An 18,530-nucleotide genomic window follows, 5' to 3' on the forward strand; every position below is an offset into this window, starting at 1 on the left:
TCACACAGCTGAAGAGCGAATCAGCGGCAGCGTCACTGTCGGCAAGTCCCGTGAGGGGTGTGCGGTGCTGAGATTCACTGGAAAACAGCCCTCCTGATGGGGAAGGGGGCAGGGAGGGCCTCCACCAGGGTCGGGAACAGGGAGAGCAGGGCGATGAACACATGCGGAAACCCTACCCGCTCTGGGGGGTTGTTCACGGCGTATCCCCGACCCCCCTCCCATTCCAAGGCCGCCAGCAGCCCGTTCTCCAGCCCCTACGCACCCTCACCTTCAACTTCTGTGTACAGACCGCCTGTTTCCCCCCAGCGCCTGCATTTTCCTGCCTGTTTCACTCAGATAGAGAGGCACCACCAGGCATCTATAGCAACTGAACTCTAGCTCACCTCACGAGACCCAGTCAATGTCACCTCCTCCATGAAGCCTTCCCCCATTCTTTCCCAGGCGGAATGGATTTCTTTTTCCTCTGACACCCCAGCATGGCTTACTGCACTTCACACAATTGGCCTTATATGTTGTTGGGGTCACCATACATGCTGCCCTGTGTGCCCTGTGTGGGGGACGCATCTTGAAGGCCGCAACTGACCCTGTTCCCCTGGGCACCCCCACAGGGTCTTGCACTGGGCCCAGGAGAAAATATGCTCTTACTTCATATTTGCTGAATGATGAAAAGCCCATCTGGCCTGAGCATAGCTGGCCTCGGAATGATGTGATGCTGTGAAAGCAGGGGCAGAGATAAGGAAGGGAGAAGGACGTCCATGCAGGCGGCCAGCCCCAGCATGGACACACAGCGGAGAAGCCAGAGCAGCCCCTGGGGACAGTCCCTGCAAGAGGTGACTCTGCTAACAAGCTCACCCTGTTCCATCCCCAGGACGTGCCTCGCCCCCTCCTGCACCAGGTCTGGAGGCCGTGGCCTGTGGCCACCGAAAGCCACACCACGGCCACTGGCGAACCTGCTTCAGAATGGCCGTTTCTCAGAAACGAGGTCGCTTGAGCACACACGGCCCTGGGTGCCCTCTGTAAGCAGAGGCTGCTCCCGCGAGAAGGGGCCGGACGCAGGAGGGTGGGGTCGGTGAGCGTCCAGCCAGACACTCGCCGCTCCCTCAAGGTTTCAAGCCTCCCCGGCTGTGCACAGCCGCCCAGGAACAAACCTGCAGGGCTGGGAGACAGCTGCTCTGTTCCCTGGGGAGCCGGTGGGGCACTGGCTCCCGAGACTCCGCCACGTGCTATGAATGACGACAGCCTGGGTCTGGTGTCACAGGAACCTAGCTGGACTTTAACAAGGAAAGCAGAACAGAAAATCTCGGGGCCAGGAGAAGAAAGAAAGGGACCAGAGGAATGTAGGCAGGTGTTGATGGTTTAGCTTCTGGAAGCCACTGAATTCTCCCCAAAATGTAGCCCACGGTGCAAGCAAAGAGGCCAAGAGTACAACACCTACAAATCATCGTCCAAGAAATGGCAAAGACACAGACCTGGAAACGGTGTGTGGAGCTAATCACTCGGGCAGAGCCCTGGGGTGTCAGGCAAACCCTGTCAAAGACAAGTTATTTCCCTAAGACATTTGGGAGTACGGGGAACGTTTCATCACGAGAAGCTGGAGAGAGAGGTGAAAGTCCACCCTGAGTGCAAATCAGCTATTACCCCGAAATGGGACTCACCACACGGGCCGTGAGTCCCACGGCCTTCCGCAAAGGCTAACTCTGGCACCCGAGGGTAGCACTGCCCACGTCGGGGGCAGGCAGAGGCGGGGGACCAGGCAGGCGGCTGCAGCCAGAGTCCAGGATCAGGAGAGAAACACCTGAACTGACTTTGAGATAGAAAGGGCAAAGCCTGAGTTGGGGGTGCGTGGCAGGCACCTGGAGATAAGAAACAAGAAAACGGGAGGGACATCAGGACTGGGGAGATGAATCTGGCTCGAATTTGCATGGATGTGAAACCTTCCCAAAATTAAAAAAGCAAAAAAGAAAGGAAAAAAAAAAGCAAACAGGTACGAATCTGTGCTGTTCACATATTCAGCGAACACTAATTGCAGCTTGGCGCGTTCTAATTTGGGACGACGAGGGGAGACGGCATGCCTGCCTGCTGATGAAGACGCCCTTGGAGCCTCTCTCCCGCGCGCCCCTTCTCTGGAGATGGGGAAGGAGCGGCAAAATGCCACGGCGCGGAGTCATCCTCCCGCCTCCGTGGCCTCCCAGCTGCGCGTCCTCGGAGCAGTCTGTCCACCTTCCTGGGCCTCAGGCTCCTCCTGGGCACAGGGAGCAGGCTGGACGGCAGCCCTGGACGCTCACACCACAGGCTGTTACCATAAGCGCCCCGTGGCTTCCACACAGCCCAGGCCACTCCACCCCACCATCTCAGCAAATCTTTTCTGCTCCCGGCCTAACAGTCTGAGATTTTTTTTTTTTTTTGCTGTTGTTGTTGTTTTCATTAGTGTTTGTGTGTTCAATGTGCAGCCCAAGACAATTCTTCTTCTTCTTCCAGTGTGGCCCAGAGACGCCAAAAGGCTGGACACCCCTGGTAGCCTTTAAGAACCCAGCCCTGTCCCCTTCATCTTCCGGGGGCTCCATCCTCTGCTCTGTCCCGTGAGAGGCCTGGACCAGTTAAGCCCTGAAGGTCGCGCTGGCTCTCAAGACCTCTGAGCCCCCAAAGGCAGCAGGCCCAGGGCTCCCACAGCCAGACGCAGCTGGAAAAGGAGCGCAGCCCCACCCCCCAAGCAGGTGGGAGGCTGGTGGTGCGAGAGAGGGGTCAGTGAGGGGGAAGGGCTGGGGCAGTTGCCTCTTCTGACCCTTGAGACAGATTCTGTCCTCTTCCTCGGGAGTTTGGGGGGCAAACTCCTGGAAGACGAGGCACCCAAGATGACCGGGAATAACTCGGGATCAGGAACGGGCAAGGGGTGCGGGCGGAGCGGCCCCTGCCCTGGCGCGGTGGCATGACCTCCCTCCACCCTCGTGCTGCCTTGCTCTGCACTCCCCCTCTTTCGGGAGGGTGCTGACATGACCAGGAGGGGCCCCTGGCCTCTCACCTCACCCCATTCCCCGGGGCTGGGCCAGACGCAGAGCTGGGAGGATCCCGACCTCCATTATGAGTAGGAGGGTGAAGATAATTCCATTATCAGTAATAGTATATTGTAAATATCGCATCTCCACCTGTTAATTAGTGTCGCCCCCCCAACCCACTAGGAAGCAGTGCTGGGTAATCATGGCATTTTGCATTTTGCGGGTGCTGCTGTTTATTCCATGCGGTATTTCAGCGGCTTGTGTGGGAGAAAGAATTAATTATAGCGCTCTGGCTCCAGCCCGCCCCAACCCCACCCCAGCCTCTCCTCCCATTCCCCGCACGTAGAAAGCAGAGTAAACACACAGCGCCGGCTGCTCACTGAGGCGGGGAGGGCACCGCACTGCGCACCGCACCGGGGGGGGGGGGGGGTGCGGAGCCCGAAGTCCAGGGCTGGCTCTGGTGCCGCCACCAAAGGACGGCGGGGCCTCGGAGGCGCTGCTGCCTGTCTCTGGGCCTCGGTTTGCTCCTCCTGAGACGGGAGTAACGCATCAGCCCTGCTTGCTGCGCTCTGAGCTCGTTATAAGGTCGAAACGATGAAACTTTGGAAGTTGTGCGAGGCTATAGAGTATACAGCACACACGCAGTTAGATGCTTAATTGTAGTGTGTGTGTGTGTGTGTGTGTGTGTGTGTGTGTGTGTGTGATTGCCTCTGTAGATGCTTCTCGAATATATCCGCGGCCAGGTTTCTTTGGAAACCTGACCGAACTGAAGAACTGAAATCAGAATGATTGGATGTCAGGACGTCGGAGGCGCTGGGGGTGGCTTCGGCAACGGGGAGAGGGAGTGAGGGGGATGCGCTGGGCGTCAGGCACTGCAGGGGGCTGTGGGTAGACACAGAGGAGGTCCGAAGTGACACCAGGTCAAAGGTATCACAGGCGGGTCCCGAATTGGTGGGGAGCACACGTGTAAATGGAACAAGAACCTAGAAATGGGCTAGAACGCTGGAGGGAATTCAGAGCAGGGAGGCGGGGGAGGACTGGGGTGAGGTATGGCCAAGGAGAATAAATACACACATATAGACACACACACACACACACAATTTATGTAATTTGCTTCATCTGATCCTTAGAATGAGAGAGCATGTAAACAAACCAGGCATAGATGGAAAATGACAGAAATTGTTCAAAATACTGTCAATTCACATTAACACGGGCACTGGCGGAGGACAGCCGTGTCGCAGACGTACGGTACCCCTGGGGTGGAGGTGCCACGGACACCGTGGTTCCACACGGGGGCCGCGATGGGGCTTCTGTTGTCAGACACTATGGAGGGTGAGGCACTTTAGAATTAATAATCCCCTGAACAGCTCCTGAAGTTAGGTGTCATTACCGATCAGGAAACAGAGGGTCAGCAAACGCCGATATCTTGTCCAAAGCCACACAGCCAGCTCATGGCAGAGCTGGGGTTCACGCCCGTATGTGACTTCCAATCCCCTCACTGGGCCGCCTCCGCAGTGGACAGGAGGGCCCCCCCTTCACATCAGGCCCACGTGACTAGGATGGGGGGGCAGCATCTAAACCGGGGGTGTCCAACCTGCAGTCCGCAGGTGGCAGGTGGCTCGGGATGGCCGTAAATGCGGCCCAACACAAAATCGTAAATCTACTTATGTGATTTTTTGTGTGTGATTACGTGTCACAATGTATTTAACATGTGGCCCAAGACAACCCTTCGTCTTCCAGCGTGGCCCAGAGATGCCGAAAGGTTGGACGTCCCTGAAACCAAACTCTCTTCAGCTCAAAGCCTAAGTTCCTGCCGTCACACCCCGCTTCCTCAGGGGAAAGCCCAGCCTGTGTTCGTCGTGAAAGCTCAGGAGATGGGGGACTGAGGCCAGCGACAGTCAGGAGGTGCTGGACTGCCGTTTCCTTTCTTGTCCCACAGGGTGTCCCTCGAGGCTCAGAGGGCGCTCTGTGGTCGTTAGAGGGCACACCCTTGACCGAGCTGTGCAGGATCGAGCGTGAAACAAAATCCCCCGGGACTGCAAGTGCAAGTGCAAGTGCAGGGCAGGTCAGACGCCAGAGCTCGCCGATGATTTGTGGAGACAAAAAGAAGAGTTTCCTTCAATGTGTCCAGTGTTTAGAAGGTAAGAGAATATAAATTACAGAAATAGAGGATAAACTCCGAAAGTAAAGCCATCCCTTTGTCTAAAGTGAAAAAGGAAAAAAAAAAAAAGAGAAAAGTCAAGGCTAATATATTCTTCCTAAATGAAGGCAAAAGCAGTGTCTTTGTTCTAATCCCCCCAACACAGGATGCTGCGTGCCTAGAATTCACGTGTCTCGTTAGCCTTCTCCAAGCCCAAACTTGGCTCCCCTAGGAGAAAAGTGGGTCTGTGGCCTGTGGCAACCACGTGCGTAAGAACAAGCAGGGCAAACAGTAAGGTCTTCCGGAGAGCGTGAGGACATCTTTGTGGAAGACTTGTGACTCTCTCATCTCGGGGGACCTTGCTTTGCAGAGTACCAGCTGCCAGTAGCTCCTTTAGGTCAAGAGCCTGGGGGGTTTCTAGGAAGATGTTATGCCAGGGTTAGAACTAAGCTCTGAACCCACAATGCAGAGGACGTGATTTCATTTTCTATCTCCTGATCCCTTAACCGCATCCCACAGATTCTTCCAGACCCTTCAACTTCCGTCTTATCCTGGACATCTGTCCCCTGGCTCCTTCACGCACCCTCGACCCAAACGTCTTCAGCCGTGTGCACTCTGGGTTGAATGTGTTGCTTCCATAATTATTACGCCTTTACTAATTCTCTTTCTCCTGGTTTCCAGAGCTGTACATTGCCTTTGCCTCCCCCTCACTGCTGACTAACGAGTTGCCACTCAGCAAATATCCTGCTGATTCAGTAACAGACTAAGGATGTGGGAATGCTCAGCGTCATGGTTACTTAAAGATAGAGGGAAGGGGAAAGGAAGAGAAAGTCTGAGTTGCCTCAGGGGAGAGAAAGGCCCCAGCAGCGCCTAGGATGGCCTCCATCCCCAGAAACAAGCTCTCTTTATCAAACAAGGGAAAAACGAGTTACCGCCCGCATTGTGAATTCCCAGCATCCAAATGTACCACCAACGTGCAGGCGAAAACTGCTGGGCCTGGCAAGTTACTTGCCTTAAATGACAGGACTCGGAGATGGTATTTGCAGAGCTTCTGGTAGCTTGGGAATGAGTCACTGCGAGTCTTTTTTCAGACACGTTGGGGGTTTGGCAAGACTCTCGCTCAGAGGCAAGCCCCATTAGAATCCGTCTCTGGTTTGCTTTGGAATAGGCAACTCACACTTCAGGGTCTTTCTTGAACCCACTCTCCAGAGTTAGATTTCAGCCCCAAAGGGTCCATAAAAATCCTGCTGTCCGTGATGCCAGATTTCAGATGGAATCTTTCTTTCCTAATCAAAACCTTCGGCCTCTCCTTTTCATCTGCTGGATGAGTCAAAATGGTGTCATGAATGACCTTTGGGGGCTGGACTCCAGTTTGGAAGAAGAAATACAACCACGAAAGACATCTGGGGGACACCTGTGGACACTGGGGTGTGAACTAGACCCGGGTGATGTCAGGACACTATTGCTCACGTCACTGGGTGTGGCAGCAACGATGTGGATGTGTAAGTGCACGGATGCCTCGGGGTCATGGGGTCTGCAAGGAACATTGAAGCGGCTCACCAAAAATCGAACGTTTCTGATAGACAGAGAGGAGAGAAAGAGGAAGTACAAACGACAAAAATGTTAGCATGTGTTAAATTTGGACTGCGGGTCTCTGCATGTCCCCTGATCCATCAGAAGTACAGAATTACAGGTTTTCTCTCGAGGAAAGAAGACATGGAGGCTTGTGTCTGACAGGGTGGGGAGGGCTAACGGCCAGGACTGGGCAATGGGGACCGCCGGCTCTCAGCCCCAAACCGTGCGGAACGTCTCTCACCAAACGGCGACCCAGGGCCGGGCAGGCTGAGACTTTGTTTTCAACCTGAGAGGTGAGCATATGGGCATTACCGCCCTCTTCTTTCAACTTCCATGAATGTTTAAATTTTTTCATAATAAAAATGGTATGCAGATTCCTCGGAAAGTTGAACACAGACTTATCACATGATCCAGCAATTCTACTTCTGGATAAAGAACCAAAAGAAGTGAGAGCAGGGACTTGCACAGACGTTTGCACACCGGTGCTCACAGCAGCATTATTCCCAAGAACCGGAAGGTGGAAGCTCCCCAAGTGCCCACAGGCAGATGAACAGATAAACAAATGTGGGCTGTATATACAATGGAGTATTATTCAGCCTTAAAAATGGAGGGAATTCTGACACATGCTACACCACAGGTGAACCTTGAGGACATTATGTTAGGTGAGTCGGCCACAAAACAGCAAATACTGTATGGTTCCTCGTAAATGGGGGACCTCGAGCAGCCAGTTCGCAGCAACAGAGCGTAGAACAGCCGCTCGTTACCAGCTGTTGGGGGAGTGAGTTTGCGTCTCCTAGGTGCAGAGTTTCAGTCGGGGAAGCTGAGAAAGTTCTGGAGATGGACGGTGGGGATGGTCGCAGAGCAATGTCAACGTACTGAATGCTATACAACTCTACACTGAAAAATGGCTCACGTGGCAAATTCTATGTTATGTATGTTTCACCACCATAAAAAAAAGTCTCATAATGGGGAAATGAAGGAGAGAAATTAGAAACACTAATGGTAACCTTCCTCAGCCTGGCCTCACGGTCACCCCCCCACTCTGCTGAGTGCTCCCCGCTCAGCGCTGGGCTCTGCACACACCCCATACTGCCCAGCCTCATCATGCCTTTCCCCTTGCTAATCCTGCCACTGAACTTTCTCCCTCTTCTTTTCCATGTGTTGAATGTCATCCATTGGGGGAGTCAGGCTCAGATGCCGTCTTGTTTGCAAAACCCTTCCCAACTCTTCTGACCAGAGCGATCCTTTCCTTCTGATTCCTGCTGCATTTTGCTTGCATTCTCCATAAATGTTTATTTACTCCTACCAACAAAATCAATGCTCAGATACTGGCCAAGGCCGAGTTCACTGTATCTATCATTCATCTGAGAGTCCCTGCAGAGGTGCAAGAGCATAAATTTTCCTGTGAAGAAATATGTCCGTTAGAAAGGTTACGGGTGACAAGGGACTGAGAGCTAAAGGTCAGAGCTGGGAAATTACGGTCCCTGCTCTCATTCCCAAGCTCAACATAAAATTTCTAACCATATGTCATCTGAGGATGGGCCAGACAGCTTCAGAATGTCTGGCTTTGAAAACCCAAATGCAAGGTAACCCAAATCGTAGAATGTAACACGTATCCTTAAAACCCTACTAGGATACCCGCTAGCCCCCTGTAAGAGCCGGGAATGAGGTGGTGCCCCTGAAGACGGAGAGAGTCCCCCAACAAGTAAAAATCACGCAGTTCTGAGTAGGAGCTGATCCCTCCAAATCCACAGTAGAGTACTCTTGTGGAAGAGCATACAGTACATGAAAACACAAACAAAGAAGGATTTGTCACTTGAGAATAGAAGCTTCTTCGTAGCAGCAAAGTGTGCAGCTGGGCCTTGGAAGCCCACAGTGCGTGTCATCAGGCCTCACATGTAACCACTCCCTGACGCAAAAGAACATACGCACCCCCATGTTCGTAGCAGCGCTATTTACAATAGCCAAGTGCCGGAAACAGCCCAAGTGCCCATCAGTAGATGAGTGGATTAAAAAACCCAGGTACATTTTACTCAGTGGAATACTATGCAGCAGAAAGAAGGAACTCCTACCCTTTGAGACGGCATGGGCGGAACTGCAGACTATTATGCCAAGCGAAATAAGCCAGTCGGTGAAAAATACCATATGATCTCACTTATAAGAGGAGTCTAGTGAACAAAATAAACTAAGGAGCAAAACAGAACCAGAGACGTGGAAACAGGGAACAGACTGACAGCTGCCAGAGGAAAGAGGGAAGGAGGGGAACGGCGGAAAGAAGGGGAAGGGACTAGTCAAAGAACAGGTATAAGTACCCATGGACATGGGCAACAGGGTGGGGACTGACGGCAGGAGCGGGTGGTGGCCTGGACGGAAGAGGGCAAAGGGGGAAAAATTGGGACAACTGTAATAGAATAAACAAGAATAAAAATATATATTAAAAAAAAAGAAAAAGAAGAAAGAAGGGAGAGTATTGGCCTCAAAACCCAGGAAAGAAGGAAGTTTACAGAAAGAGAAGCAGTGATTTACCCTCTCACTGGGTTTTGGCCTGCACGCTTACACGCGCTCGTTCTCTCTCTCCTTTAGGCCTAAATGATTTTCTCTGCTTTTTTTGAGGGAAATTTTAACTTGAAAGGAAATGGAGTCTTAGTGCTTGAAGTATTTCTGGGCGAGAAGCAAAATGTCCCTTAGTAGTAATTGCCTGGGCTGAGAACAAGATGTTTCCGAGGCATGCGCTCGGTCCCTGAAGGCGGTCTTCCGTCACACGCTGCTCAGTTCCCACGGCAGCCGTGGTTTTTAAAGAGCAAAGAGACGCTCTCCTCACTTCTAGAGATCCCAGGCAGAAGCAGATCGCGGAGGTGCTCATGTGAGTCACCCTGCTGGAAACATCCTTTTTCCCCCAAAGTCTCCGAACGAGATCCTGTTCAGACCCAGAGGTTTGCAGTAAAACTGTAGACCCCACCCGATGTTCTCCACTCACGTTCATTTAGACATTGCCCCCAGATGAATGTCTTTGACACTGATCAACGGCAGTTTTGAAAGGACAGGGGATTGTCCCTCTCTTGATGACTTTGATTGCATGGTGATGCCTAGCGACAGCTGATATAATTGGTGTGCTCGCGTGTTATTAGTGGCCAATCAGAGACGAGCTCCTAGGACTTGCAGGCCCCCCACACTCACCAATAACCCCAAGCTGGAAGTGGTGGATGCGGAACAGCTCTCGCTACCGTTGCTGCGCTATATTAACTTGTGTACAGATGCTCCTTCCTTTTCCATTAGGCTGTATAAATGGAAGTGCAGGCCTGGGGATGACCCAGTTTCAAAACCAATTTACTAGAGAGACCGCTCCATGGGTCCAGGAGGGGCTGTTAGGCGAGCAGCTATGACGTGCTGGTCATGGCAAACCGGTAATAGAGGAGCAGACACGCTTTCCCTTTACCTCATGCATTATCCGTGTAATTGACAGAGGAGAGCCCAGAAGAACGATGCATTTTTTTTTATTGTGGATTTTCTACTTATACCTCCTGGACCTTAGAAGAGGAGTGTTATCAGGGAAAAGCGATAAACCTGCTGGCACATTGCTACGGATGGTGGGTCGGGGTGAGGAGTCAGTCAGTCTGCCAGACGGGGAGAAACCCGGGAAGGAAGACCCAGGTCCTGGCGCCTGTGGGTCAAGGCGTGGGGAAATCGTGCCAGGTTCCGCTGGACTGGGGGAGCCAGGAAAATCGGTCATTCCTCTCTGCTGCCGGGACAAAGCACCACCGCCCCCCCGAGTCAGGTTTTGGACCTCCTGGGACGCTGACGTGGGTGTGGTCGCAGAAATGGTACGTTTATGCCATCTGCAACTCCGGGGCTTTTTATTAGCAGGAAAGATTTAATGTACATAAAATATCCAGTAATCAATGTACAAATTAGTATTAGTACATACAAAGGCTGCTACACTACCTATCATCTCAGACGAACATTTTTCCTACTTTACTGAGTTACAGTTGAACATGTAAAATCTATTTCAGGTGTACACGTGGTCCGAGAGGCAGACGCGCTGTGAAAGGTCTACCGTAATCCTAGGCATCGCCACCTCCGGCACCTCGCCTCGCCCTGTGCTTCTGGCTCAGCTCTGCCTTTCCGCGAACCTCAGATGCACAGCACGGTCGGTCTCACTGTAGGCACGTTTACATCAGGGTTCCAGAACTCACTTATCTTGCACAGCCGAAAATTCACCTCGCTTGACCAAAATCTCCCTGTGACCCCCTCCCCGACCCTAGTAACCACCATTCTACTCTGTTTGTATGAGTTTGGTTATTTTTGATTCAACATGTAAGTGCAGTTACTCGGTACTTGTCTTTCTGTCTCTGACTTATTTCAGCCAGCATCACGCCCTCCAGGTTCACCCACGTAGTCACAAGAGGCAGATTCTCCATGTATATATGTCTATATACACACACACGTATGTGCACACGCAGTGGACTATTCTTCAGCCTGGAAAAGGAAATATACATATAAATAATATATAAATATGATGCTGTGTTTATGTAGTAACAAATAAATGTATATGTGTACATATCGCATTTCCTTTATTTGTTTGTCTTTTAACAGATGTTAAGGTTGTTTCTATCTCCTGACTATTGTAAATACTGCTGAAATGAGCACGGAAGTGCAGGCAGCTCTTTGGGACACTGATTTCACTTCCTTCGGAGAGATGCCCAGAGGTGGGATTGCTAGGTCACAAGGCAGTTCTAGTTCTGAATTCTCGAGGAGCCTCTGCAGTGTTTCCCATGAAGGTCGCGCCAGTGGAAACACCTGCACGTCTGGACGGAACCTCCGAGAACCCAGGGCATTTGATTCCACCCCTTACACGCCTGTCTGTGTGATCTTCAGAAATCAGTGGGAGTGCAGCTGACTCCTCCCTAAACTTCCAGCGCTGGGAAACTGGGAAACCGCAACAGCGCAGCTGGGCACGCGACCACTCTCGCGCACCCGGGCTGCCACGGCCCGTTGGGAAGGGCCATGCCAACCTGAACCAGTTACAAGGCTGGTCCTTTTTCACTAGCTCTCCCACCGTTTCTGGGATCAGGTCTGGGGCATCACACAGGGTCCACCTCCTGATTGGCAGGAAGAGGCTTAGGGAGGGGCACAACCCCCTCAGGAGGAAGAGTCCGCTGCCTTGTGGTTCAGGATTCCGCACGAGTCGGTTCCAGCGACGAGAGTATTTTTCACCTGGGGAGAACTGGCTGCATCTCTAGTGAGTTCACAGTTAGGCTCGCAGCACACCAGGCATCTGTTAGTGATACCCTTGTTAAAGCAGAAGCACAGGCGTGCCGTTCCGCCCGGGTGAGCATCCCCGGGCACAGCCCGACTGTTCGGGCAACACGACGAAGGCTGCTCAAGGTGGGTCCTCACTGAGTACCTACTGTGAGCCTGGCCTCGTCCCAGGCACCGTGCGGGGAGCCAAAGGTTTACACCTGAGCTGCTTCCTGCTCCTCTCTGGGAACGTCCGTGCTCACCTGACAGACACCCGTGCTGAAGTAAGAGTATCTGAGTCAGGGAAACCGGCTCGCTGGCAGAAATATCCTCTGTAAGTCCTCTCGACGCACCCAAATGCCTCAACAGACACCAACCTTGCAACCAGAAAGCACGCACTCCGAAGACTCAGCTGATGAAACGCGAAGAGCGTGTGTGTCTTGGCCACCGCAGCAAGGGACTGCAGGTGAGTGGGAGAAGGTGTTGACACAGCAGGTGGGTGAAGAGTGAAGAAGAATGGGCTTCCAGCAGAAAGGAGCGGCCAGCGGGGTGACCACAGGCAAGTGGGGGGGGGGATGGCACGAGCCTTGGGCTGTGTGACAGAAGCCGGAGCACGAGTGGGTGGATGAGAGGCCCCAAAATAGAGCTGCGTGGGCGAGCCATGTGGTGACGGGAGGCAAATGTCAGGCCACAGGGAAGCGCGGCAGGAGGCGGTGGGCGGGCAGGGGGAGTCCACGCCGCCGGGTGACAGAAATGGGGGGAACACGAGAGGGCTCAGCGTTCCCTGTATTAACAGGGGGTCTGCTAAACTTAGCTTCTCTTCACGGAGCCTCTTTCAAGCCTTGGTTGACAGCGGCACAAGCCAAGATGGGCGTGAGGAGGGGTTCATCTGTCCCGAAACCTGTTTTTAGGTGGGGACACGCGCTGTTCCGTCATTTACTCCTGACCTAGTTAGAGTAACTAGAAATGAAATTTGGATCCCGGGGACCGCAGAGGCGGGAGCAGGGTTCCATCTCCCAACTGGGATAAATCAGGAGGAGTTTAGGAGATTCCAAACTCTCTTTTTCTTAAGCCAAGTGTTTCAGTTTCCTTATCTGTGGAATAATAATGCGGCGCGTACTTGAATTCTGGAGTTCTTATAAAAATACAAAGAGATGGCACGTGTAATGTGTTTAGCCTGACCCACAGTACATGCTAGATTAAATGATATAAATATGATCTAAGCTTCCTTCCACTCTAATGTTCCGAGGTTCTGTGAATTTTCTCAGAACTAGGCTGAGCTCCCTCCGGAGCGGGCGGACTGTGAAATTGCACGTGAAGTTCAGGCCATAGGAGACGCACCTGCCTAGCTCACGACGCGTCCTCCGTTTCCAGCAGTGACCTGCCTCCCAGCTACGCAGCGTGGATTCTCAGGAGCAGCCCGCCCTCCTGGCACAGCTGGCTGCTCTGACTCAAGCTAGGCCGTTAGCTTCTTTCTCCTGGGACTTTGAAATGTGGGGCAGACACGGAGACTGGGGCTAATGGAACTGAGTCAGGAGGAAGACCCCCCACACCACACACACACACACACACACACACACACACACACACTGCTGAGCCCCTGGTTCCGGCCCTGACCCTATCTAGGTGCTCACCTCCCGGTCAGTTCCCCGAGCCTCCCCAGCAGCCCTCTCTGTGGTTGACACTAGCCAGAGTAGACCTCCACTGCTTGCAAACTAAGGACAGGCCCACGATGCACAGGAGTACGAGTACAATCACATTATTTGGAAAGAAGACCCATAGTTTTCATAACAGCTTCACATATTCTTGCCCCCAGAATGATTGAAGCCCAAGACACGAGACCTTCAGGTAATAAGGAAGCAGAGAGGCGGCTCCATGGAGAACAGAAGGAGCACGGGACTCGAGTCACCGGAGATCCGCGTTCCTCCGAGCGGATTTCACTGCCTTGGACTCCCCCAACATTGTGGAGTCCAGGGAGCGGTGCCGGGGTTCCTGCAAAGTCTCCAAACGACCTTTGCACTAGAATGCCACCAATAAGCAGATAAGATTTTTAATCAAGTCATCACCCAGGAGAGAAAGGAGCTGAAGGAAGAAACAGAGATGTCTAATGATATCCACAACAATCCAAAGCCAAGAAGAGGGGAGCGAGATTTCAGAACCACCCCAGGGCCTCGGCACCCCTGCAGCCACCTGTCCTCGGGGCCCAGGGTGCCCAGTGCTTCTAACCGTGACGAATGGATGCTGAGAGGTAGAGGAATGTTCTGGCAAGTCCAGAGACTCAAAGAGAATCTTGCCATCATCATCATGTGGGGTGATGAGTTTTTTTTAAAAAAGCCCCAGAAGAAGAGTTCAATCGTCTCTGTGTTGCAGCAGAGTCCAGGGGAGGCTGAATGAGGACTGGGAGGCGTGTCCCCGAAGAGGGCGGCAAGAGAGAAAGGGCTAGCTTCTGGCCTGTCCGCGAGCTGTCTTCTTGCAGAGAGGGGAGGGGGCTGAGGGACTGATAAAGGCTGTTTCCAGACTCGCCTGGGTCACCACGAGGTCCTGGGGACCAGCGGTGGCCCAGGAATCACCGGCCAAGTTCTAATGCTGTTGGTAGGGTGTCTGCCCCGGAACACGGCTGAGAATGAGCAGGACAGACGGGGAGGGCTGGGTAACGACGCGTGGCCAGCCCTGTGACGACGACGACGACAGTAAGGGTCACTGTTTGCTCACAGCCGAGTGCTCACGGCGGTGCTTTGGGAACCTGGAAGTCTGTTTCCCTTATTTACTCTCAAACACGAGTTACTCATAAATGAGTTCAAGGTTATATGTAATATGTCTAATTTTTTTAATGTAAAGGTTTCTATAAAAAGCACACATGGCTAGATGGGTGGAGGACCTCGGCTCACCCAAACTGAGCTGATACAAAGTCAGCCCACCTGGGAGGATGCCCCGAGAGGGGGCCCTCTGATGGGTGGGACTATACTTATGGGTCTAACCAGAAATCAAGGGGTCCAGTTTAACTTTAAGGGCTGATCTTGCTACACAGTATTATTCTATTTCAGAGATGAATGTATTGCATGTGCTGATGAAGTGGCAGAATCAAGGGCCCTGGAGCATCAGGAACAGGATCAAAAGGGTTACATTAAAAAATGAGAACAGTAGGGAAAAGGTTCTCTTTTTGGTGGGAAAAAAATTGTGGGGGAGTACCTTTTGGAAAACCTATATGAATTTAAGTTAGGACAGTCACTTGGAATGAAGAATGCTCTGGGTTTAATTTTGAGTTCAGGGCTCCGTAACAAACTCAGAAAGAAGCTTTGGCTCGTCTGGGAACAAAGACTTGGGGAGAGAGTAATAAGCGCCCCAGCCGCTCCACAACTAATTATGTCTGATGGATTTCCACACTGCATAGATTATCAAAACACTGGGCTGTCAGCAAGATCTCCAGGAGCCTCTGACCACAGAAAGTGGTGGGAACATATTTCAAAACATACAGCTCAACAGAAAAAAGAAAACCAAGTAGCCCAATTAAAAGATGGGCAAAGCACCTATCTAGACATCTTTCCCTCCAAAAGACAAAGACACACCAATGGCCAACAGGTCCATAAAAAAGTGTTCAACATCACTCATCATCAGAGAAATGCAAATCAAAACCATAGCGACGTATCAACTCATACGTGCTAGGGTCTCTATTATCAAAAAGGCAAGAGACAACAAGTGCTGGTGAGGATGTGGAGAAAAGGGAACCCTCATGCACTGCTGGTGGGAATGCAGGCTGGTGCAGCCACTGTGGAAAACAGTATGGACATACCTCAAAAAATTAAAAACAGAACTACTGTTGGCCCAGCAATTCCACTTCTGATTACACGGTCAAAGGCAATGAAGTCACCACTCACAGCAGCCGAGGTGTGGAAACAACCTCAGCATCCGTGGATGGACAAGTGGACGAGGAAGACACGGCACCTACACGTGTGTCTACAACGGAACATTCCCCCGCTTTCAAGAAGAAGGACACCTGTCACTAGTGACGACGCGGATGAAACCGGGGGGTGTTATGCTAAGTGACGCCAACCAGACAAAGACAAACACTGCACGGCATCTCCTATATGTGGAATCTAAGCAACAGCAACGACACATAAAACGGAACTCGCGGAAACAGGGAGTAGAAAAGTGGTTGCCAGGGGCTGGGGGCTGGGGAGGTGGGGAACAGGTCTGAGGCTCCACGCACAGCACGGTGACGGCCGATGACAACAGTGTCGTGTGTGACGGAAATCTGCTGAGACAGAAGAATTGAAACGTTCTCGCACACACACCGAAAGGTACGCATGTGAGGCGATGGGTGTGTCCGTGGATTTGATGGGGGATCCTTTCACAATGTAGATACATATTGAATCATGATGTTGTATAGCTCTTACAATTTTATTATAAAAATTATTTTCAAAGTGTCAATAAATTACATCTGTCAATTAAGCTGGGGGAAAATGACCAAAAAAAAAATGGGACGACAAGTAACTCTGCTGATGAACAGTCTCCGCTACATGTTAAAAGTAAAAGCAGTTCCAAGAGTTCAGCGCCAGCGTGAACTCAAGCCAAGCGCAGGCCTCGGTGGCCACCAAGGGCTCCAGGGCGGACTGATCGCAGCCACGCTGGCCCACACGCGGGCACGGCCTGGGGCAGAAAGGTCGGTTTGCTTTCCAAGCTTCTGCGTTCCCAAGGCGACTGGGGTGTTAGGATGCGGTCGTGATGGTAAAGGCCCCTGAGGGGAAGTGAGGTGGCTTCTGTGCATCCAGTGGCAGACGGCGCTGTGGTGTCTACACTTCTCGTGAGACTCCAGAGACGTGGAGGATCCCAGCGCTTTGCTGAGACATGACTTTCAGTCGTGCATGCTGTGGGGTTTGTTCGCGGGACCAAGTCACGCAGCTCGTGAGAAAGGCTGGCCTACTCCCTGGCACACCCAAACCGATGTGTTGGGGGTGCCTTCCCTTTGTTGTTACACATGCATGAACACTCGTAAAGGCATTATTTTTTAAACTGCCCTTCTTGTGAAAAAATAGTCCATTAAAGGAAGCCGTCTGCTAATGCTGATAATGGACGAAAAGAGGTCTTAGAAAGTGGTATTTTGTTTGAGCTAACAAGTGGAATGAATGTTGAATTTGGCAGCAGATCAGACATGTGCAATAAACAAGTCCACTTGCAGGGAGATGAGAAAATACAACTTACGAGTGTCCTGGCCGGTGCAAACGCTGTGATTCACGGGGCAGCTTTTAATGATGTAGCAACGTTCACAAACAGGTAGACTTGAGGAGGTCTTGGGACCTGACCCCTGAGCCTCGCCTGTGGCCGACAGCTCTGGGAGGGCGGGCTTCGGCATTTCCCAGAATCCCGGAGCCTAGGACGGTGCCCGGCACGCCAGAGGTTGAGAGACAGGCAGTGGCCGAGGGGCGTGGCGCCTACTGGTTCATAATGAGGAATCTGGGTACTGATCAGAGTGCAACAGGGTGACTCTGAACGTTCCTACACAGAGCGGTGACACGATATGGTGTCTGTTTTGGAAGGCTGCTCTGGCTGCTTTGGGGAACAGAAGGTGTGACTGGAAGAGTGATGATAGAACACACCAGGTATCCTTAGGGAGAAGCCACTGGACCAGACCAAGCGAGGAATCACATTGGCCCGCATTTGGGGGCACTCAACTGGTTCAAGGTAAATCGGAGACTAGAGCCCATAGTAATTGTCCTAAGACGCAAAAATCCCTCCTACACTTGTCGACCTACCCTAAAAAGCCAAAACCTCAAAGAAGCGGTGGTTGTTTTTTTTTCCAAATGTTGGGAATGTTGGCTACTAAAGGCCCTATTTTCTTGATTCACTTAAAGAGACTTGAGACTCACCACGTCTTCAGTCGGGCAAGGTTCAAGGGGTAGCTGGAAAGAAGGAAAGGGCACAAAGGTAGACTTCTGAAATAAGGACTTGGAGACAGAAGTATTGGAGGCTTGGGCAAGAAAAGGGAGAAATAAGAAAAATGCAAGCTGCTTCTTCTAAGGAAGGAAAAGGCCACCTGACACTTAGCTCTCTGACCACCGGGGTGGCACAGGAAAATCCAGGGAAATTACTTCCTCAGGTGGAAACCACGGCAGGGCAGGAGCCAACATCTTTATTCATGGCAGGAGGCTGGACTTGGCGGCGATCTAGCTGACAGACCTAGAATTATTTAAAAAGTGTGTGCAAAGCCCGAGGAGAGAATCAGGAGGAGCCATTGCTGAATTAACCACAAGACTCAGGGGTGGGAGTGGGCACGCCGGCAAACTGCATGGGAAGGTCATAGTCATGGTGACGCCCCACTGAATTTGTCCACCTGGCCGCACTCCCTGTGACGTGAGTGGACAGTGAAGCAAGCACATAAATGTGCTGTGTGTGCGGGTGAGATGTGGATTGTGGTTTAGGGGGCCTGGGGTGGGGAGACGGTGAAGGATCTGTCACGAGGGGCTCGGCAGCCACACACTAGCCTCTGTGATACCCAGGGACAGGTCTGCTTTCCTCTGGATGTACATCTGAGCTTGAAATTTCATGACAGACGGCAAGGCATCAGTTTCTTTTCAGAGATGATCCCG

General features: G+C 52.0%; 1 protein-coding gene across 2 annotated transcripts in view; it reads right to left on the minus strand.

Annotated features, from left to right (window-relative positions):
- TMEM178B (transmembrane protein 178B) overlaps positions 1-18,530 on the minus strand; it is a 322,401-nt gene that overhangs the window by 61,501 nt on the left and 242,370 nt on the right. The gene's annotated exons all lie outside the window — the stretch shown is intronic.

The sequence above is a fragment of the Phyllostomus hastatus genome, unplaced genomic scaffold (assembly GCF_019186645.2).
Source record: "Phyllostomus hastatus isolate PE091 unplaced genomic scaffold, TTU_PhHast_1.1 phas_scaffold_114, whole genome shotgun sequence".
Lineage (NCBI taxonomy): Eukaryota > Metazoa > Chordata > Mammalia > Chiroptera > Phyllostomidae > Phyllostomus > Phyllostomus hastatus.